Raw genomic sequence first — 23491 nt, forward strand, 5'->3', positions numbered from 1 at the left:
GCCATGAAAACCTTCAACCTGTTCAACCTAGCAAACCACTGATTGGCTATGCTACTGCTTGCTTAACCCTGTTGTTAGCGTTGCTAGTTGCAGGTGCAGTTGCTTCCATGTGAAAACATGGGTTCCTTGTTATATTACCATATTTAAATGCTATTTAATTTAATGCACCTATATACTTGGTAAAAGGTGGAAGGCTCGGCCCTTTTCTAGCCTGGTGTTTTGTTCCACCTTTGCCCCCTTAGTTTCGGCTACCGGTGTTATGTTCCATAATTGAGCGCTCCTAACACGATCGGGGTTGTTATGGGGACCCCCTTGATAATTCACTTTAGATTAAAGCTGGTCTGGCAAGGCCCAACTTTGGTACTACATTTTCCTAAACACCTAATAAAATTGCATAGGGACTTTCCGGACCCCGAGGATAATTTAATCAACCCCCGGGCCAATGCTCCTCATGAGTGTTGGCCCCACCTGAGCGATGTCCGGTGCCCCTCTGGTCACCCGGAGGTTTAGCGATCCCGACGTCTAGCTCATCCGCCGTGTCCTGAGAACGAGGTACGCGACTCCTATCGGGATCGTCGACACGTCGGGCGGCCTTTTTGGATTAGTTTTAGCTTTGACGAGATATCTTGTGCATCGGGATTCTGGTGATGCTTTGGGTAATCTCAGAGTTGAGGTTTTCCACTAGGGAATCCGACGAGATCGCGAGCTTCGTGATTGAGGATTTCTATGCGTCTTGTGGTAATTTGTGATGGACTAGTTGGAGCACCCCTGCAGGGTTAAATCTTTCGGAAAGTCATGCCCGCAGTTATGTGGCAACGTGGAAACTTTGCTTAACATTGGTTCTAGATAACTCGAAGTTAATTAATTAAAATATGCCAACTGAGTGCGTAACCGTGACTGTCTCTTTCGTGAGTTCCTTCTCGGATCGAGGACAAAGTGGAGTTATGTCTAACGTAGGTAGGTGTTCAGGATCATTCTTTTGATCATCAGTAGTTCACGTCCGTTATGCGTAGATCTTCCCCCCTCTTATTTCTTGTACTCGTAAGTTTAGCCACCAAATATATGCTTAGCCGCTGCTCCAACCTCACCACTTAACCTTGCCTCACCCATTAAGCTTTGCTAGTCTTGATACCTTTGGAAATGAGATTGCTGAGTCCCCTGTGGCTCACAGATTACTACAACACCAGTTGCAGGTACATGTAAAGGTTACTTGACGCGAGCGCATTGATTGTTCATTTGGAGTTGCTTCTTCTTCTTCTTTTTCTTCTTCGATCTAGGATGTGTTCCAGGCCGGCAGCCTGGGATAGCAAGGATGGACGTCGTTCTTATATTTCTCGTTTGTTTTCGTCCATAGTCGGACCCTGCTCTTACTCTTGATGATTATGTAATGTACTGATGTGACTCTGATGTAACTTGTGGCGAGTGTAAGCCAGCTCTATATATATCTCTTCTTTTCAGTACATGTACTTTTGACGATATCCATTCTTGCGACACGACGAGATGCGCTTTTATCCCTGACGAGGCCCTCATGCCAAATTGAGGATAGGGTCGCATCTTGGGCGTAACAACCATCTCCTCTCCAATCCCTAGTTCATCTCTTGTAACCAATCTCCGTCTCATGACTCCGATTGGTACTTGTAAGGTTACTAGTAGTGTTGATTACTCTTTGTAGTTGATGCTAGTTGGATTACTTGGTGGAAGAGTTTATGTTCAGATACTTGATGCTATTCATTACACCTTTGATCATGATTATGATTATGATTTGTGAGTAGTTACTTTTGTTCCTGAGGACATGGGATAAGTCATGTTAATAATAGTCATGTGAATTTGATATTCGTTCGGTATTTTGATATGTTGTATGTTGTCTTTTCCTCTAGTGGTCTTATGTGAACGTCGACTACATAACACTTCACCATATTTGCGCCTAGAGGACGGCATTGGGGAGTAGTAAGTAGATGATGGGTTGCTGGAGTGACAGAAGCTTAAACCCCAATCTATGTGTTGCTTCGTAAGGGGCTGATTTGGATCCACTAGTTTAATGCTATGGTTAGACGTTGTCTTAATTCTTATTTTGTAGTTGCGGATGCTTGCGAGAGAGGTTAATCATAAGTGGGATTCTTGTCCAAGTAAGGGCAGTACCCAAGCGCCGGTCCACCCATATATCAAACTATCAAAGTAACGAACGTGAATCACATGAACACGATGAAACTAGCATGACAGAAATTCCCGTGTGTCCTCGGGAGCGTTTTTCCTCCTATAAGACTTTGTTCAGGCTTGTCCCTTGCTGCAAAAGGCATTGGGCCACTTGCTGCACCATTGCTACTACTTGTTACTTGCTACTTTTCGCTTGCTATGTTTCACCTCACTACACCATCACTTGTTACCGCTACTTTCAGTGCTTGCAGTTATTACCTTGCTGAAATCCGTTTATCAGAGCCTTCTGCTCCTCGTTGGGTTCGACACTCTTACTTACCGAAAGGACTACGATTGATCCCCTATACTTGTGGGTCATCACGTATCAACTCCCCCAAGCTTAGACCTCGCTTGTCCTCAAGCGAAAGACGAGCTCAGTAAATATGACCACATGTTTAGGGAGAGAGGTGTCGACAAAACAAAATACGAACATGAATGCATCATGATCATGATCAGAACAGCAATACCAACATATAATCTCTCATGCTAAAGTGACAATTCCTTCACAAAGTAAAGTATGGATCATGAACCTTACCGAGAAATAGCAACCGATAGCCTTTAGTCATTGAAGTAATTGCAATTTATCACAACATCGGAAAGAGTCTTGTAAGAGCTTGTAAAGCAAATCCACATGCTCAATCATCTTTTCATTCTCTACAATTGCGACAACTCACGTGGTACTCATAAGATCAAAGTTTCAGCTGAACACAGAGAAAGATAGGGGCTTATAGTTTTGCCTCCCAACTGCTTACCTCAAAGGTATGTCAACAATAATAATTCATGAATGCTTATGTCCAACTTGACATATGAATATAGATATTTCTCTAGCATATGACATTAGCCAGGATAAAGGCGAAATAGGGAATTGGTGAAGATCACCATGACTCCTTCAAGGAAAAAAATAAAGGTACAAGATAGGCCCTTCGCAGAGGGAAGCAGAGGTTGTCATGCGCTTTTGAGGTTTGGATGCGTGTCCTCTTAGTGTGGAGGAACGTCACTTTATATTGCCCCCTGTGATAAAGAACTTTATTATGCGGTCTGCCGCTTTTATGTCTTCCTCATCAGAGGTTCGTACAAATCTTATTTTCCACACACTAATAGCTCATACATATTAGGGAGCAATTTTTATTGCTTGCACCGATGACAACTTACTTGAGGGATCTTATTCAATCCATAGGTAGGTATGGTGGACTCTCATGGCAAAACTGGGTTGAAGGATTATGGATGCACAAGTAGTGTTTCTACTTGGTGCGTGAGTTTTGGCTAATATGAGGTGGAAGCAATCGTCACATGCTAAGGGATCTCTAGTCATATAACATTGTTTGGAACCAAGCAAACACAATTCATTATGTGGTCTTCCTTGTCCAACATCTACTTCTAGGCATGCAATAGTTTAGTGAGTGTTCACAATTATAGATGGTGTCAAAGATGATGTATTTATATGTGAACCTCTTCTTCCTTATCACTTCCTATTAATTGCAACAATGAGAAATGTCTACATTTGTCTACCCTCAACAAGTTTCAATCAACATTCTTTTTATATGTGAAGCCATCAGTTCCCACAAGATCATTACATGATCTTTCATGCTTTTGTTCTGTTCTCACTCTTTTGATCATGGCAAGAGGAAAAGCCCTCAACTAAGACACTCTTTATTATATGGCTCACGAGCTCGAATACATCAGGGGAGACACAAAGAAAAACTCAAGACTAAAACACTAAGACTTTTTATCTACTAGAGAAAAAGAAAACTGAAACGGAAGAAACTAAAACAAAGGTAAAGGCAAAAGATGTGATGGTGATACGATACCGGGGCAACTCCCCCAAGCTTGGCACAAGCCAATGGGGTTGGCCATACCCATGCTCAGTTGTCTTCCTTTGGAGGTGATGGTGATGGAGTTGTTGCAGAGGTCTTGAGCTTGTTTAATTTCCACCTGAGCATAAAATTCTGCTCCCTCAGATCATCATTTTCCTCCTCAAGCTTCAACACCCTTTGGCATAATTCCTGCTTACTCTCCTTTAAGAAACGAGAAGGGATAAACAAAGTCTTAGGCTTCTTCCTTCAGTCAGGGAGGCTCGACTTTTCGAACTCCACATGCGTGTGTCCAGGTTGAGGTAGAGGAGAATCCTCTTCATCGGAACTTTTTGTTCCTTCCCCTTGGGATGATAATCTTCTTCCTCATCAGTGGTCCAGCCATAAGGATCCAAGTCCCCATAGACCTTGGGGTAAGCAAGGTAATCTTCCACATAGCTCTCCCCCTCTGAATCTTGAGAAGACATTTTGCCCTAAATCTGCGGCAGAAAACAGGCTCGAAACGAAAACAAAGGAAATCTACGTGATACGAGGGTCAGATCTTGGGGGAGAATATATAATGATTTTTTCCAGACCAGAAGGAGTACTCCGCATGAAAACGGAGTCCAGGAGGCACACGAGGTGACCACAAGCCCCCCAGGCGCGGCCAGGGGGTGGGCCCGCGCCTGGCAGGCTTGTCGCCTCCTCGCACGCTTTCCGCACTACTTCCATTTTTTCTATTTTTTCAAAAATTCCAAAACGGAGAAAAATTCCTACTGGAAAAGTTTTGGAGTCTGTTTTCTTACCGAATCACATACCTCTTCGTTTTCGGAGTCTGAAACAGGCTGATAAATATCCCTTTGGTATTCCTCCGTAGTTATGGTATTGATAATATTGCTTTCAACATTTATGGGAGTACCTGAGATATAATGCTTGATTCTCTGCCCATTTACAACTCTCGGACAATTACCTTCCATGTTGTTGATCCTGATAGCACCGGAACGATATACTTCCTCAACAACATAGGGACCTTCCCATTTAGAGAGAAGCTTGCGTGCAAAAACTCTTAAACGAGAATTATATAGCAAGACATAATCACCTACATTGAACTCGCGCATTTGTATCCTCTTATCATGCCACCTCTTAACCTATTCTTTGAACAACTTCGCATTCTCATATGCCTGAGTTCTCCATTCATCAAGCGAGCTAATATCAAATAACCTCTTCTCACCAGCAAGTTTGAAATCAAAGTTGAGCTCTTTGATTGCCCAATAAGCTTTATGCTCTACCTCAAGAGGTAAATGACATGCTTTACCGTACACCATTTTGTACGGAGACATGCCCATTTGATTCTTCTAGGCATTTCTATAAGCCCACGGTGCATCATCGAGCTTCTTAGACCAATTCTTTCTAGACCTGTTGACAGTCTTTTGCAGAATCAATTTAATCTCTCTGTTGCTTAGCTCTACTTGACCACTGGACTGAGGGTGATAGGGAGAGGCAATTCTATGGTTGACATCGTACTTAACAAGCGTTTTATGGAAAGCACCATGAATGAAATGTGAACCACCGTCAGTCATCAGATATCTAGGGACTCCAAATCTAGGGAAAATAACTTTTTTAAGCATCCTGATAGAAGTGTTGTGATCAGCACTACTAGTGGAGATAGCTTCTACCCACTTAGTGACGAAATGAACAACAACTAGGATATGAGTATACCCGTTGGATTTTGGAAAAGGTCCCATATAATCAAAGCCCCAAACATCAAATGGGTCAATAACAAGTGAATAGTTTGTAGGCATTTCCTGACGCTTACCGATATTACCTACTCTTTGACATTCGTCACAAGACAAGACAAACTTACGGGCATCCTTGAAGAGAGTGGGCCAATAGAAACCTGATTGCAATACCTTGTGTGTAGTTCTATCTCCCGCATGGTGTCCTCCGTAGGCCTCGGAGTGGCACTTCTGTAGGATCTATCCCTGTTCATGTTCAGTTACAGAACGTCTAATAACACCATCTACTCCTTCCTTATAAAGGTGCGGATCATCCCAAAAGTAATGTCTCAAGTCAAAGAAGAATTTCTTCTTTTGCTGGTATGTGAAACTAGGTGGTATAAATTTGGCAATGATATAATTTGCATAATCAGCATACCACGGTACACTACGTGAAGTATTGATGACATTCAATTGCTCATCAGGAAAGCTATCATCAATAGGTTGTGGGTCATCAAGAATGTTCTCCAACCTAGTCAAGTTATCTGCTACTAGGTTATCAGCACCCTTCCTGTCAACAACATGCAAATCAAATTCTTGTAGCAAGAGAACCCATCTGATAAGTCTAGTTTTAGTGTCTTTCTTCTCCATGAGGTACTTATTAGGAGCGTGATCAGTGTGAATAGTGACTTTGGAATCAACTATGTAAGACCTGAACTTTTCACATGCAAGCACGACTGCTAAAAATTCCTTCTCCGTAGTAGCATAGTTTCTTTGGGAACTGTCTAGAGTTTTACTAGCATATTGAATAACATTCAACTTCTTATCAACTCTTTGCCCTAGGACAGCACCAACATCATAACCGCTAGCATCACACATGATTTAAAACGGCGAGTTCCAAACAGGTGGTTGAACAATAGGTGCGGTTATCAAAGCCCTCTTAAGTATTTCGAAGGCTTCCTCACAATCATCGTCAAAAACAAAAGGAATATCCTTTTGCAAGAGATTGGTAAGAGGCCTAGAAATCTTAGAGAGGTCTTTAATGAACATCCTATAGAAACCAACATGACCAAGGAAACTTCTTATACCCTTGATATCTGTGGGGTATGGCATTTTCTCGATTTCATCAACCTTAGTCTTATCGACTTCAATACCTCTTTCAGAAATTTTATGTCCTAAGATGATGCCTTCATTAACCATAAAGTGGCACTTCTCCCAGTTCAAGACAAGATTGGTGTATTTACATCTCTGCAAGACTCGATCAAGGTTGCTGAGGCAATCATCAAAGGAAGACCCATAAACGGAGAAGTCATCCATGAAAACCTCAACAATCTTTTCACAAAAGTCAGAAAATATAGCCATCATACATCTTTGAAAGGTGGCAGGTGCATTGCATAAGCCAAAAGGCATACTTCTATAAGCAAAGGTACCGAAAGGGCAGGTGAAAGTGGTTTTCTCCTGATCAGATTGTGCAACTAGTATTTGGGAGAAACCAGAATAACCGTCTAGAAAGAAGAAGTGTGTGTGTTTAGACAGTCTTTCTAGCATTTGGTCGATAAAAGGCAAAGGGTAATGATCTTTCCTAGTGGCTTTATTGAATTTCCTAAAATCGATCACCATCCTATAGCTAGTAATATTCCTCTGTGTGATCAATTCATCCTTATCATTAGGGACAATGGTAATGCCTCCCTTCTTAGGGACGCAATGCACCGGACTCACCCAATCACTATGAGCAACAGGATAGATGATACCCGCTTCCAGGAGCTTTAGTATTTCTTTTCTCACTACTTCTTTCATCTTAGGATTTAATCTCCTTTGATGATCAGCAACTGGTTTGGAGTCAGGATCAGTTTTAATCTTGTGCTGGCATAGAGTGGGACTAATGCTCTTAAGATCATCAAGACTATATCCAATAGCAGCACGGTGCTTCCTCAGAGTTTTTAGTAACTTCTTTTCTTCATGCTCTGAGAGGCTAGCACTAATTATAACATGATATATCTCTTTTTCATCAAGATAAGCATACTTAAGAGTATCAGGCAACTGTTTAAGCTCGAACACAGGATAACCCTTTGGTGGGGGTGGATCCCCAAGCATTTCAACAGGCAAGCTATTCTTAAGGATAGGATATTGTTCTAAGACAACTCTATCTATCTCATCCCTTTCATCCATATGCATATCATTTTTATGCTCAAGCAAGTATTGCTCTAAAGGATCAGTAGGAGGCACAGCAATAGAGGCTAAGGCAATAGTCTCATCCCTACTAGGCAACTCCTTTTCATGAGGTAGTCTACCAAACTTGGAGAAATTGAACTCACGTGACACACCTTCAAAGCCTACAGTGGCAGTTTGCTTCTCACAATCAATATGAGCATTGACAGTATTGAGAAAAGGTCTACCAAATATGATGGGACAAAAGCTATCTTGTGCCGTAGCAAGAACGAGGAAATCAGAAGGATACTTCGTTTTACCACAAAAGACTTCAACATCCCTAACAATTCCCACAGGGCAGATAGTATCTCTATTGGCAAGTTGAATAGTGATATCAATATGCTCTATCTCAACAGGTGCAATCTCGTCTTTAATTTCATCATATAAGGATTGAGGTATTGCACTAACACTAGCACCCACGTCACATAAACCATGATAGAAATGATCTCCTATCTTAACAGAAACAACAGGCGTGCCAACAACAGGCCTATGTTTGTCTCTAGCGTGAGGTTTAGCAATTCTAGTAGCATCTTCACAGAAGTGAATATTATGTCCCTCAACTTCGTCGGACAGAAGATCTTTGATAATAGCAATGCTAGGTTCAACTCTAATTTGCTCAGGGGTGTAGGTGTTCTAATGTAGCCTCTACGTATCATAGTTGATGCTTTAGAATGATCCTTTATCCTAACAGGGAAAGGTGGTTTCTCAATGCAAGCACTGGGAACAATAGGATCATTATAGGCAATGACATTCTCTTCAACTGGATTGGGTTTAACTACATTGACTTCTAAAGGAGGATGATATTTAAACCACTTCTCTTCGGGGAGATCAATATGAGCAGCAAATGATTCACACAATGAAGCTACTATCTCACAGTAAAGTCCATACTTAGCGCTAAAGTCACAAAAAGTATTTGTTTCAACAAAGGATTTAACGCAATCAAACTTGAAATTCATACCTGACTCCTTACCTTCATAAAGCTCCCAATATTTAGAGTTGCATTTAATTCTTTCCAATAAATTCCATTTGAAGTCAATATCTCTCTACATAAAATAACCGGTACAAGAAGTGTCAAGCATGGTGCGATCATCATGAGATAGCCGAGCATAGAAGTTCTGAATGATAATTTCTCTCGAGAGCTCATGGTTGGGGCATGAATATAACATTGATTTAAGCCTCCCCCAAGCTTCTATGATGCTTTCTCTGTCACGAGGCCAAAAATTATAAATATAATTCCGATCACGATGTATTAAATGCATAGGATAAAACTTTTGATGAAATTCCAATTTCAACCGATTGTAGTTCCATGATCCAGTATCATCACATAGCCTATACAGTGTCAACGACTTATCCTTCAAAGATAAAGGAAAGACCTTCTTCTTGACCTCATCCTCAGGCAAACCTGCAAGCTTAAATAAACCACAAACTTCATCTACATAGATTAGATGCAAGTCTGGATGTGATGTTCCATCTCCTGTAAAAGGATTAGCTAGCAGTTTCTCAAGCATACGCGAAGGAAATTCAAAGCAAATATTTTTGTAGGTGCAGCAGGTTGAGGAGCAACTCTTTGTGCTTCCGTTCGAGGTGAAGATACCCCGAACAAGCCCCTCAAAGGATTAGTTTCCATAGTGACAAGTGACAATAAATTTCAGCACACTATATGAATATTTCCTTACCAAGTTCCACTTACCAAAGCCGCTTCACTCCCCGACAACGTCGCCAAAAAAGAGTCTTGATGACCCACAAGTATAGGGGATCTATCGTTGTCCATTCGATAAGTAAGAGTGTCGAACAAAACGAGGAGCAGAAGGATTTGACAAGTGGTTTTCAGCAAGGAAGTATGTGCAAGCACTGAAATTATCGGTAACAAGTAGTGGTGTGGTGAGATGATTCGTAGAAAGCAACAAGTAACAAAAGTAGCAACGGTGCAGAAAAGTGGCCCAATCCCTTTTGTAGCAAGGGACAAGCCTCGACAAAGTCTTATAGGAGGAAAAACGCTCCCGAGGACACACATGAATTTCTGTCATGCTAGTTTTCATCTTGTTCATATGATTCGCGTTTGTTACTTTGATAGTTTGACATGTGGGTGGACCAGCGCTTGGGTACTGCCCTTACTTGGAAAAAAATTCCACTTTTGATTAACCCCTCTCGCAAGCATCCGTAACTACGAAACAAGAATTAAGACAAAGTCTAACCACAACATTAAACTAGTGGATCCAAATCAGCCCCTTACGAAGCAACGCATAAACTAGGGTTTAAGCTTCTATCACTCTAGCAACCCATCATCTACTTACTACCTCCCAATGCCTTCCTCTAGGCCCAAATAATGGTGAAGTGTTATGTAGTCGACGTTCACATAACACCACTAGAGGAAAAAGAACATACAACACATCAAAATATCGAAGGAATGCCAAATTCACATGACTACTATTAGCATGACTTATCCCATGTCCTCAAGAACAAAAGTAACTACTCACAAAGCATAATCATATTCATGACCAGAGAGGTAATGAGTAGCATCAAGGATCTGAACATAAAATATTCCACCAAATAATCCAACTAGCATCAACTACAAAGAGTAACTAACACTACTAGCAACCCTACAAGTACCAATCGGAGTCGCGAGACGAAGATTGGTTACAAGAGATGAACTAGGATTTGGAGATGAGATGGTGCTGATGAAGATGTTGATGGTGATGAATCCCCTACGTTGAGAGGAGTGTTGGTGATGACGATGGCGACGATTTCCCCCTCCGGGAGGGAAGTTTACCCACCAGGATCGTCCTGTCGGAGCTCTAGATTGGTTCTGCTCAAGTTCCGCCTCGTGGCGGCGGCGAATCCTCGAAAAAGCCACCTCTTGATTTTTTTCGGAACGAAACCCTTCATATAGCAGAAGGGGGGATCTAGAGGGCCAGCTGGGTGCCCACAAGCCACCTAGGCGCGGCCAGGGGGTGGCCACGCCTAGCAGGCTTGTGGCCACGTGCTGGCACCCCTGTGGCACTTCTTCGGCCCAATATATTTTATAAATACCGAAAAAAAAATCCTCGTTGATTTTTACGGCGTTTGGAGTTGTGGAGAATAGGTATCTCAAACTTGCTCCATTTTCACGCCAGAATTCCAGCTGCCGGCATTCTCCTTCTTCATGTAAACCTTCAATATAAGAGAGAAAAGGCATAAGTATTGTACTGTGAAGTGAAATAACAGCCCAAGAAGCGATAAATATCACATGAAAGCATGATGCAAAATGGACGTATCAGAGAGCTATGTGGTCGATTACCTTGCTAACCCTAAGGTCTATGGGGACTTGGATCCTTATGGCTGGACCACTGATGAGGAAGAAGATTATGATCCCAAGGGGACAAAAGGAACAAGTTGCGATGAGGAGGAGGCTCCTCTACCTCAACTTGGAGACACGCATGTGGAGTTAAAGAAGTCGAGCCTCCCTGACTCAAGGAAGAAGCCTAAGATTTTGTTTATCCCTTCTCGTCTTTTATAGGAAAGTAAGCAGGAATTATGCCAAAAAGGTGTTGAGGCTTGAAGAGGAAATTAATAATCTGAAGGAGGAAGATTTTATGCTCAAGAGGAAATTAAACAAGTTCAAGACCTCTGCAACAACTCCACCACCATCACCACCAAAGGAAGACAACTAAGCATGGGTATGGGCAATCCCCTTGGCTTGTGCCAAGCTTGGGGGAGTTGCCCCGGCATCGTATCACCATCACATCTTTTGCCTTTACCTTTGTTTTAGTTTGTTCCTTTTCAGTTTTCTCTTTCTCTAGTAGAATAAAGGTCTTAGTGTTTTAGGCTTGAGTTTTTCTTCATGTCACCTCGGATGTATTCGAGCTCATGAGTCATACAATAAAGAGTGTCTTAGTTAAGGGCCTTGCCTCATGACATGATCAAAAGAATGAGAAAACAACAAAAGCATGAAAAGATCATGCAATGATCTTATGGAAAGTGATGGCTTCACATATAAAAAGAATGATGATTGAAACTTGTTGAGGGTAGACGAACGTAGACCTTGGTCATTGTTGCAATTAATAGGAAGTGATAAAGAAGTAGAGGTTCACATATAAATATATCATCTTTGACACCATGTATGATTGTGAACACTCACTACACTATTACATTCTTAGAAGTGGATGTTGGACAAGGAAGACAACATAATGAATTGTGTTTGCTTGGTTCCGAACTATGTTATATGACTCGAGATCCCTTAGCATGTGACGATTGCTTCCACCTCATATTAGCCAAAACTCCCGCACCAAGTAGAGATACTACTTGTGCATCCATAAACCTTCAACCCAGATTTTCCATGAGAGTCCACCATACCTACCTATGGATTGAATAAGATCCCTCAAGTAAGTTGTCATCGGTGCAAGCAATAAAAATTGCTCCCTAATATGTATGATCTATTAGTGCGTGGAAAATAAGATTTGTACGAACCTGTGATGAGGAAGACATAAAAGCGACGGACTGCATAATAAAGTTCTTTATCACAGGAGGCAATATAAAGTGACGTTCTCCACACTAAGAGGACACACATCTAAACCTCAAAAACGCATGACAACCTCTGCTTCCCTCTGCGAAGGGCCTTTCTCATTCCTTTACTTTTCCCCCCTGAAAGAGTCATGGTGATCTTCACCAAATCCTTATCTTGCTTTTATCTTGGCCAACGTCATATGCTTGGGAAAGATCTATATTCGTATGTCAACTTGGAAGTAAGTATTCATGAATTATTATTGTTGGCATTACCGTTGAGGAAAATGGTTGGGAGGCGAAACTATAAGCCCCTATCTTTCTCTGTGTCCAGCTAAAACTTTGATCTCATGAGTACCACATGAGTTGTAACAATTGTAGAGAACGAAAGGATGATTGAGTATGTGGATTTGCTTTACAAGCTCTTATTTGACTCTTTCGATGTTATGATAATTGCAATTGCTTCATTGACTAAAGGCTATCAGTTGTTAATTCTCGTTAAGGTTCTTGATCCATACTTTACTTTGTGAAGGAATTGTCACTTTAGCATAAGAGTTGATATGATGGTATTGTTGTTCTGATCATGATCATGATGCCTGCATGTTCGTATCTTGTTTTGTCGACACCTCTCTCCCTAAACATGTGGGCATGTTTATTGATCTAGGTTTTCGCTTGAGGACAAGCGAGGTCTAAGCTTGGGGGAGTTGATACGTCCATTTTGCATCATGCTTTCATGTTGATATTTATCGCTTTTTGGGCAGTTATTACACTTCACGGTACAATACTTGTGCTTTTTCTTTCTTATTTTGCAAGGTTTACATGAAGAGGGAGAATGCCGGCAGCTGGAATTCTGGCCTGAAACAGGAGCAAGTTTGAGATACCTATTATGCGCAACTCCAAAAGCCGTGAAAATCAACGAGGATTGTTTTTAGGATTTATAAAAAATACTGGGCCAAAGAAGTGCCAAAGGGGCGCTAGCAGGAGGCCACAAGCCTGCTAGGCGTGGCCTACCCCCTGGCCATCCCTAGGGGGCTTGTGAGCTCCTTGCTGGCCCACTGGGCCCCCTCTTTTGCTACAAGAAGGGTTTCGGTCTGGAAAAAAATCAGGAGGAGGCTTTCCGGAGGATTCGCCACCGCCACGAGGCGGAACTTGAGAAGAACCAATCTAGAGCTCCGGCAGGACGATCATGCCGGGGAAACTTCCCTCCCGGAGGGGGAAATCGTCGCCATCGTCATCACCAACACTCCTCTCATCGGAGGGGACTCGTCACCATCAACATCTTCATCAGCACCATCTCATCTCCAAGCCCTAGTTCATCTCTTGTAACCAATCTCCATCTCGCGACTCCGATTGGTACTTGTAAGGTTGCTAGTAGTGTTGATTACTCTTTGTAGTTTATGCTAGTTGGATTACTTGGTGGAAGAGTTTATGTTCAGATCTTTGATGCTACTCATTACCTCTTTGGTCATGAATATGATTATGCTTTGTGAGTAGTTACTTTTGTTCCTGACGACATGGGGTTAGTCAAGCTATAAGTAGTCATGTGAATTTGGTATTCGTTCGGTAATTTGATGTGTTGTATGTTGTTTTTCCTCTAGTGGTGTTATGTGAACGTCGACTACATAACACTTCACCACTATTTGGGCCTAGAGGAAGGCATTGGGAAGTAGTAAGTAGATGATGGGTTGCTAGAGTGTCAGAAGCTTAAACCCTAGTTTATGTGTTGCTTCGTAAGGGGCTGATTGGGATCCACTAGTTTAATGTTATGGTTAGACTTTGTCTTAATTCTTCTTTCATAGTTGCGGATGCTTGCGAGAGGGGTTAATCATAAGTAGGATACTTGTCCAAGTAAGGGCAGTACCCAAGCGCTAGTCCACCCACATATCAAACTATCAAAGTAGCGAACGCGAATCATATGAACATGATGAAAACTAGCTTGACAATAATGCCCATGTGTCCTCGGGAGTGTTTTACCTCCTATAAGACTTTGTCCAGGCTTGTCCCTTGCTACAAAAGGGATTGGGCCACTTTTCTACATCGTTGTTACTTTTGTTACTTGCGACTTGCTACGAATCATCTCACCACACAACTACTTGTTACCGATAATTTCAGTGCTTGCAGATATTACCTTGCTGAAAACCACTTGTCAGATCCTTCTGCTCCTCCTTGGGTTCGACACTCTTTCTTATCGAAAGGACTATGATAGATCACCTATACTTGTGGGTCATCATAGGCCCGTACTGGCGAGTTAGAATACTTCATAGTTTTTACTGAATCGCCTCGTTCCCCTCTCTTTTGTAGTCATGGCTATTTCGAAGTGCAATTGGTTACCATCAAAAATCGAGGATGCTACTCTCGAGAAGTTCGTTAAGGCGAGACTTCTTGACAACCAGGAAACCATTGGTTGGAGAACTGCCCTAGGCGAGTTGACTCCCAATCCCGCTGCAGGAGAAGTAGTCATTTTTACCGATTACCTTGAACGAGGTTTCAAACCGCCCGGGTCAAAGTTTTTTCGAGACATCTTGCCTTTCCTTAACGTTCATCATCAAGACCTAGGACCCAACTCCATCAGCAACCTTTGCCAGTTCCAGGTCTTTTGTGAGGTATACTTGCAGATAGGGCACATAGTTCCTTTATATTCGAACTTCTTCTATTTGAATCGCCAGACCGAGTTTCCCAACGGTCCCAACTATGAACTTGGAGGAGTCAACATTCAAAGACGTCGCGACCGTGGATTTCCATCAATCCTTCTGCCCAACCATCCCAAGGGCTGGGCCGAGTCATGGTTTTATTGCTGGTACACCTCTCCACCTGGCGAAAACCCACTCCCTGGTTTCATAGTAGATCGTGTGCCTATGGACTTCAAACTGCCCGAGAAACTCATAGAAGAGGAAGAGTTGAAATTTATCCCCATTTTCTCCGAGTTAAAGTCTTTGACCAACAATGGGCTCATCGGGATTGATCTGTTCTATTGCTGGGTGGAGTGGAATATTCTTCCTTTGAGTCGCCGAGATGGGCTAATGTATGAATATGATGGTACGATAAACCATCCTCAGTGCTTCCACCGCAAAAGACTCTCAGAGAGTGAAATTTTTGGAATCATCAAGAAGCTAACCGGCGAGCCTTTGGAAGAATGTGCCAAGATTGGGCTCAAGGCCTTCTGGCGCTCTAACCCGGTGCCGCCAGTAAGAATCCAAGCCGCCTTTCGTTTCTTTATACTTACCAATGCTATTGGTTTGAAAATCACTTCTATTCATCAGAAAAGTGATCCATTTTGGCGAAGGGGCCCCAAAGTGACGGCCCAAAAGACCACCGAGCCGCCACCAAAGAAGAAGAAGAAAACAAGCAAAGGTAAAGCCGCCGCCAAAGATTCATCTATTGTCGGCGAGTCACGAGCTGATCATGAACACTCAGAGGTAAGACTTCCCCCTCACTCATTACCCGTGTATTCTGACTCATGCTTATACCATGCGTCTTTATGTGTAGGGCGAGGACAATGAGAGCCAAGATGATGCGGTCGAGGTAATTTGTTTTTCTTCCGACTCACCTTCTCCTTCTCCTAGACCAGCCAGACGGATTTGTGGGAAAGTGCCCATGTCTCACCCATATGCTTACTTGGACCCTGATTTCCTTTTGAAGAAAGCAAGATATACCCCCAAGCGCAAAACCCGTAGTCACTCCGGTGACTTAATCTCCGGACTGCCTGGGAAGACAACCGGTCGGAAGCGCACCAGCGAGGTACACTTTTCTTTTATCATACCCTTGTGAAAAATATGACTCGCAACTTCTTTAACTTTTAAGCCTTCATTCTACCAGACTTCTCCCCCTACATCTGGCGACTCAGCAATATCAGCTCTCCCGCCGATGGTTCATGTGCAAGGGTGAGTCCCTTTGTTAATCCCAATTTCTTCTAAATAACAATATGTGCTTTTAATCTTGGTGCCTTTGTCTCAGAGCACAAGCGAAGAGAAGGAAAACTGGCGACTTATCTTCTGCTCCCAAAACAACTGAAGCCTTAGGCACGAGCGCCTCGGTCCCAGAGATTGATGAGGAGCAAGCGGAAGCTCATGATATTCCTGTGGACGATATTCCTGATGTCCGGGATGACTTGCCCGTAATTTTGAAGGAAACTGCTGACAAGGTTAACCCGCCAAGCCCTCTTGAGGCGACTGAAGATCTAGATGATGTCGTAGTCACCGGTACTGGCTACTCCACTCCTCCAGTTGCGGTACTGTCCAAGCATACCTCCAAGGAATCTCGTCCTTCCCCTGATCAAGACACCAGTAAATTCAAGCTCCCCCATTATGAGAATCTGGGATTTAACCAACTTTGCACTAACTTCGTAAGTCACCTAGAGAGGGATTATGAGATCAACAAAAGCTTGATTCATCTTATGAAGGTTAGGCATGAGGTACGTCTACTTATGTATTCTCTTCCACCCATTAGCCTTCCAAGGGTCGGCTCATATTTTGAAAGATGAGTCATGTCTTGAGTATAGCTAAAATCTCCAACCTGTAGCCCCCAAGGGCCGGGTCATCTTTTGAAAGATGAGCCAGGTCTGGAATATAGTTAAAATCTCCAACCTATAGCCCCCAAGGGCCGGGTCATCTTTTGAAAGATGAGCCGGATCTTGAATATAGTTAAAATCTCCAACCTGTAGCCCCCAAGGGTCGGGTCATCTTTTGAAAGATGAGTCGGGTCTTGAATATAGTTAAAATCTCCAACGTGTAGCCCCCAAGGGCTGGGTCATCTTTTGAAAGACGAGTCGGGTCTTGAATATAGTTAAAATCTTTGACCTGTAGCCCCCAAGGGCCGGGTCATCTTTTGAAAGATTAGCCAGGTCTCAAATACGGTATGACTTTGAATAAAATCATACATTAGCCCCCAAGTGTCAGGAGTATTGCTTGCAATAATGTTGAAACTTGTCTCCCCAAATTTTATGTGCAGGAGTCTATAACCCAGACTGAGTCGGCTTTAGCCGACTCAAGGAAGAATCTGGCTGAACAACAAGATGCACAATCTGAGTCGGAGAGGAGATACCGCTTGATTCTGGCTGAGTTGGAGAGGATGAAGGCCGACCATCCAAAACTGGAGAAGAAAGGCAAAGCTGACCAAGCCGCCATCCTTAAGCGTGCTGAGCAAGCCGAGGAAAAATTGGAAGCCGCCCAGCAAGAGCTTTCCAGTTTAAAAAAGCACATCTGTCGTGGTTTTGTCACGGCAGATGTCCTAATGAAAGGACTTAAGGATGGAGCCATCGCACCTTGGTGGCGACTCAAACGGGGTGAGCTGAAGCGAGACTCAGATTACCTAGGTTCGGCCCCTCGTGAGGAGGTAAAAGCCTACGTCCTCCTTTGTGTGGATTAATGGTGATTTCGATTACAAGGAAGGCGTAACTCACCTGACCTAGCTCTCAATTCTCTCTAACTCGCCTTACCTTTTCCCGGGACTCGCCTTTATATACAGGTCGAGGCCCTAGGGTTTACAAAGTCCTATCGTGCTACTCCTTGTGGCTTTCCCTATCTCTAAGTCGTCGTGTTCTCCATGATTGGGAACTCCCTTGGTAATCTTCCATCCGCACGACCTCTTGAACCGCCATCCAGCTTCTCGGCCATGAGACACGTGTTGAATGGTAAGTCGCCCCTTTGATGACCCGGCCCACTAAGGGCGGGTTATCCGCAGGTAATATCCCCAACACACATGGTAGTGCATCATACCATGCTTTAGCATCTTCCTTCAAGGAGAAAGGAAGTAGCTTAGTAACATAATAATTTTTCTTGTTGTCCTCTGTAGTGAATAAGCCACCCAACTCAGTGAGTTTGGTAAGGTGTGCAATAGCATCGTCATCTTCTCTGCCATAAAAGGGGTCAGCTTCAACTGTGGATATAAGTGAAAGATCGACAGAGAAATCAAAATCAGCATCCTCAATGCAAATAGGAGATGAAGCAAACTTAGGATCCGGAGTAAACTTGTTCTTCGTAGAATGCTTTTCATGCAGCTTCTTAACAGAAGCAGGGTCAAAGTCAGCACACTCTGTAAGCTCCCTGCATAAATCATCATCAAGTTCAATATAATCATCATCAAGAATTCTTTCCTTGAGACCACTCAAGTCTGGGTAACCAAAATATCTACCAATGGGGTAGCGTGTAACAGGAGGTTCGATTCCAGACTATTTAGCAGCCTTAGCAATCTGAGACTCAAATAACTAAGTAAACCAGGCTCATCAATAGTGGTGGAAGCATCATCAAAAGTATCAGGCATAGTAATAGACTCGGTAGAAGCAGCATGTGATGGTGGTGAAGCGAACTTACTCTTAACGGAAGGTGAATCAAGCGTAGCGCTAGTGCTAAGAACCGTACCTTTTCTCGTAGTGGATGGTAAAATTGGAACCTTGGGGTCTCCTTTCTTACCCATAGTGAATAAATCGCAGCAACAAAAAAACTCCAAGTAGACTTGTAAGTAAAGCGATGCTCCCCGGCAACGGCGCTAGAAAATGGTCTTGATAACCCACAAGTGTAGGGGATCGCAACAGTTTTCGCAGGTAAGATAACCCAATTTATTGATTCGACACAAGGGGAGCCAAAGAATATTTATAGGCTTTAACAGTTCAGTTGTGAATTCAACCGCACCTGAAAGATACTTGCTTGGCCACGAAATATTAGTAGCAATGATGATATGGAAGTGATGGTGGCAATGGAAATAATAGTAACAAAGTAGCGAAAGTAATATAGCGAAAGTAAAGCAACTTGTGACCAGCAGGATCAAAACATTGTAGGCTAGGGAGATGGATGGTTGTTCATGGATGAGAGAAATCATGTATTTAACTTGGGGCAAGGCACATAGAAAAGTAATGATCATCTAGGCATATATGAAACATTAGGCATGTATCTCGAGGTAGTCGTGCGTGCTTGCAATAAGAACTTGCAGAACATCTTTTGTCCTACCATCCCGCTATCAACGGGGCCAAAAGGAACTTATGGAGATTAAGGTGCTCCTATCAAAGAGATCCGGAACAAAGCATTAACAATCAATGCATACATGGAATCCTCAAACTATAGTCTATCCCCTTTGGTATCCCAAGTTGTCACCATTGGGATCGCCGGTTCCGGACTATAATAGGTGCATACTACTCATAGATAGGATCTAGAACACAAATATATTCATAAAAACATAAGGTATTCAGATCTAAAATCATGGCACTCGGGCACAAAGTGACAAGCATTAAGAGTAACAAGTAGTAGCAAAGATGATAAACACCATAATTGATGACAGGCAACATGCCCCCAACAATCGGACGAACTATTACAGGATCTAACTCATCAATCTCTCCCATCCACTTCACCTACAGCAGGGAATTACTCACACATGATGGGAGAATCCATGGAGGGATAATGGAGTGGTGATGGTGATGACGATGGTGATCATTTCCCCTCTCCGGAGGCCAAAACAACCTCCAGATTAGCTCTCGCGAAGAAGAACCGAGGGTGGCGGCGGCTCCGCGCCAAGAACTTGCAAAAAGACTTATGTTCTAGGATTTTTGCATCACGGGTAAAAATAGGAGCCAAAATAGGGCACCAGAGGGGGTAGTCCCCACCCAGGCGGCCTCCTGGCGCGGCCAGGGGGCAGGCCACGCCAGCAGGTCGCCTGGGGGTCCTGTGGCTCCCCTCTGGCCCATCTTCTGGCCCATGGTTCCTCCTGGTGCGTGGATTTCTCTATTTTTATGGGAATTTTCCGGGATGTCTAAATATCCATTTTCCCGCGCACAAGAAAACCATACAAGCAACTCTGCTGAAAACAGCGTTAGTCCAGGTTAGTTTCATTCAAATCATGCAAGAAGGAGGCCAAAACATTAGCAAAAGTGTTTGGAAAAGTTGATACGTTTGAGACGTAGGAGTGTGCCAATCAAACTCTCGCATATATTTTTGCTGATATGCATCATATCAAGATAATGCGATGAACTAAGTAGTTCCTAATTCTTCAAGCCCTAGAAAACAGACTTTCTTTTCCATACTTTTAGCTGCATTTTCTCATAGGCCTTCGTTTTCTTCCTTCCTGGCTTCGGGCAATCTTCTGAATTATCTAATATCTCATGGATTTCCTCTCCACTCCTCTTACATGGTGGTCCTCGGGCCTCATCCATGTTGTCGAACAGATCTCCACGACTTCTCCACTCATCATCTTTCTCAAGCCACCTTCGATAGCCCATGACCACCATTTTGCAACTACCCTTTTTTATAGCTAGCAAAAGGATGTGTCATTGATGACCCACAAGTGTAGGGGATCTATCGTAGTCCTTTATATAAGTAAGAGTGTCGAACCCAATGAGGAGCAGAAGGAACTGACAAGTGATTTCCAGCAAGGTATTTGACACGTCTCCATCGTATCTACTTTTCCAAACTCTTTTGCCATTGTTTTGGACTCTAATTTACATGATTTGAATGGAACTAACCTGGACTGGCACTGTTTTCAGCAGAATTGACTTGGTGTTATTTTTGTGCAGAAATCAAAGTTCTCCAAACATCCTAAAAATTTACGGGGAGCATTTTTGGAAAATATGAAAAATATCTGCGCCAAGTTCAACCTGAGGGGGTGGGCCAATGGGCCACAAGCCCTGCCTCCGCCACCCCCTTGGTGGCGGTGGGCAAGCTTGTGGGGCCCACACAGCTCTGCCGCCCCCAACCTCGGGTCTATAAGTTCACTTTCGTCCCAGAAAAAATAAAAAGAGAAGATTTCATCGCGTTTGCGATACGGAGGCGCCACCACAACTTGTTATTCATCTCGAGGGCACATCTGGAGTCCGTCTCGGGCTCCGGAGAGGGGAAATCGTCGCCATCGTCATCATCAACCTTCTTCCCTCTCCAATTCCATGAAGCTCTTCGTCGTTCGTGAGTAATCTATTCGTAGGCTCGCTGGGCGGTGATGAGTAGGATGAGATCTATCATGTAATCGAGTTAGTTTTGATGGGAGATCCCTAGTATCCACTATGTTCTGAGATTGATGTTGCTACTACTTTGCCATGCTTAATGCTTGTCACTAGGGCCCGAGTGCCATGATTTCAGATCTGAAATTATTATGTTGTCACTAATATATGTGTGTTTTAGATCCGATCTTGCAAGTTGTAGTTACCTACTATGTGTTATGATCCGGCAACCCCGGAGTGACAATAACCGGAACAACTCCAGGTGATGACCATAGTTTGAGGAGTTCATGTGTTCACCAAGTGCTAATGCATTGGTCTGGTTCTTTATTAAAAGGAGAACCTTAATATCCCATAGTTTCCTTTTGGACCCCGTTGCCATGGGAGGGATGGACAATAGGTGTCATGCAAGTTCTTTTCCCTAAGCACGTATGACGACACACAGAATGCATGCCTACATCACATTGACGAACGGGAGCTAGCCACATATCTCTCCATTTTATTACTGTTGCATGATGAATATCATCCAAACAAATCACCGACCCATTGCCTACGAGTTTGTCCTACTGCTGCTGTTACTTGTCTTGCTCTGTTGTTACTGTTGCTACTACTATCCCTTGCTACTTTTGCTACTTGTTACTGCTGTCACTACTACTTTTCCTTGCTGCTGCTATTACTCGTTACACTGCTGCTACCTGCTACAATTTTGGTTCGCTGGTCGTTGACGGGAACTCGCAATTTCTGTCAACGAGGCAACTTGGCGCCATTTATACAATCGTTAGGAATAGTCTGTTGTCAACAGATTGTTTCTGACACCGTTGTTATCATACTACTTTGTTGTTACTACTTTGCTTGCAGATACTAATCTTTCAGGTGTGGTTGAATCTGACACATTCAGCTGCAAATACTCGAGAGTATTCTCTCACCTCCTGTCTGGCTAACCAACAAGTTTGGGTCGAAAACTGCTACAATCCCACGCGTTGGTGGGCCGTCAACAAAATTCTTCTAGTTTCGATTGTCGGAGAGTGCTAGCAGCATTCTTCTGGTGCCGTTGCAAGGGAAGGTCTGCTGTTACGGAGTCAGCATTTTTCTGGCGCCGTTGCTGGGGAGGTATTTCTATATTCTTTGAGTCACTTGGGATTTATATCTGTTGATCACTATGAAGAATCTGAAGGATCCAAAAACCAAAGTCTTGCCCTCAACTACGAGGGTAGGTAAAGAATTGCCATCTAGCTCTGCACTTGATTCACCTTCAGTTATGAGTAAGTTTGCGACATCACCTCCTACTAGAAATCTTGATATGTTGCCTGTGCTTGATGATGCTTATGATGCTACTTCTAGAGATGCTATGCTTGATACTATGCCTGATGATACTATGCTTGATACTATGCCTCATGATACTATGCCTGATACTGCTTTGCCTGATATTGCTAGAGATCCTATGCTTGATACTGCTAGAGATGCTATGGCTGATGATGCTATGCTTGATACTGCTAGAGATACTCCTTTGCCTGATGTTCCACTAGGGGTGTTCCTTGATGCTCATATTGCCAGAGTTACTGCCAATGCTCGTGATGCTTCTGATACTGCCGATACTATTGAGATAGAACCTGCTTTTGCTCCTGTTAGATCTAGCTCTCCTAGATATGAATTGCCTGATATACCTGAGGGTTACGTTATGGAGGGAGAGATAGCTGAGGATTTTCTTGCGTGTAAGGATGCCTATGACGCTGAGAAATTACTTCTCAAGTGGAAGGAAAAATCTCTGAAAGCTAAGATGAAATACGACCCGAAGATTTCCACTTCACCTATCTTTATCACCGGTAAGGATTATGAATTCTCTGTCGATCCTGAGATAATCTCTCTAGTCGAATCTGATCCTTTTCACGGTTATGAGTCTGAGACGGTCATAGCCCATCTTGCCAAACCATAGGATATAGCCACCCTTTTCACTAATTAGGAGAAGATTCGCCACTACTATATCCTTAAGTTGTTTCCTTTCTCTCTAAAGGATGACGCTAAAGCCTGGTTCACCTCTCTTGCTCCTGGATGTGTGAGTAGTCCCCAGGATATGGTCTATTACTTCTGTGAGAAATATTTAGGTTTTCCTGTTTTCTGTTTTAGCATCCCGGAGAAAAATACCTCGAATAAAAAGTTCTCCGATGGTCCTGAAAATTTAGTATGATTTTTTC

The sequence above is a fragment of the Hordeum vulgare genome, chromosome 3H (assembly GCF_904849725.1).
Source record: "Hordeum vulgare subsp. vulgare chromosome 3H, MorexV3_pseudomolecules_assembly, whole genome shotgun sequence".
In the NCBI taxonomy this organism is placed as follows: domain Eukaryota; kingdom Viridiplantae; phylum Streptophyta; class Magnoliopsida; order Poales; family Poaceae; genus Hordeum; species Hordeum vulgare.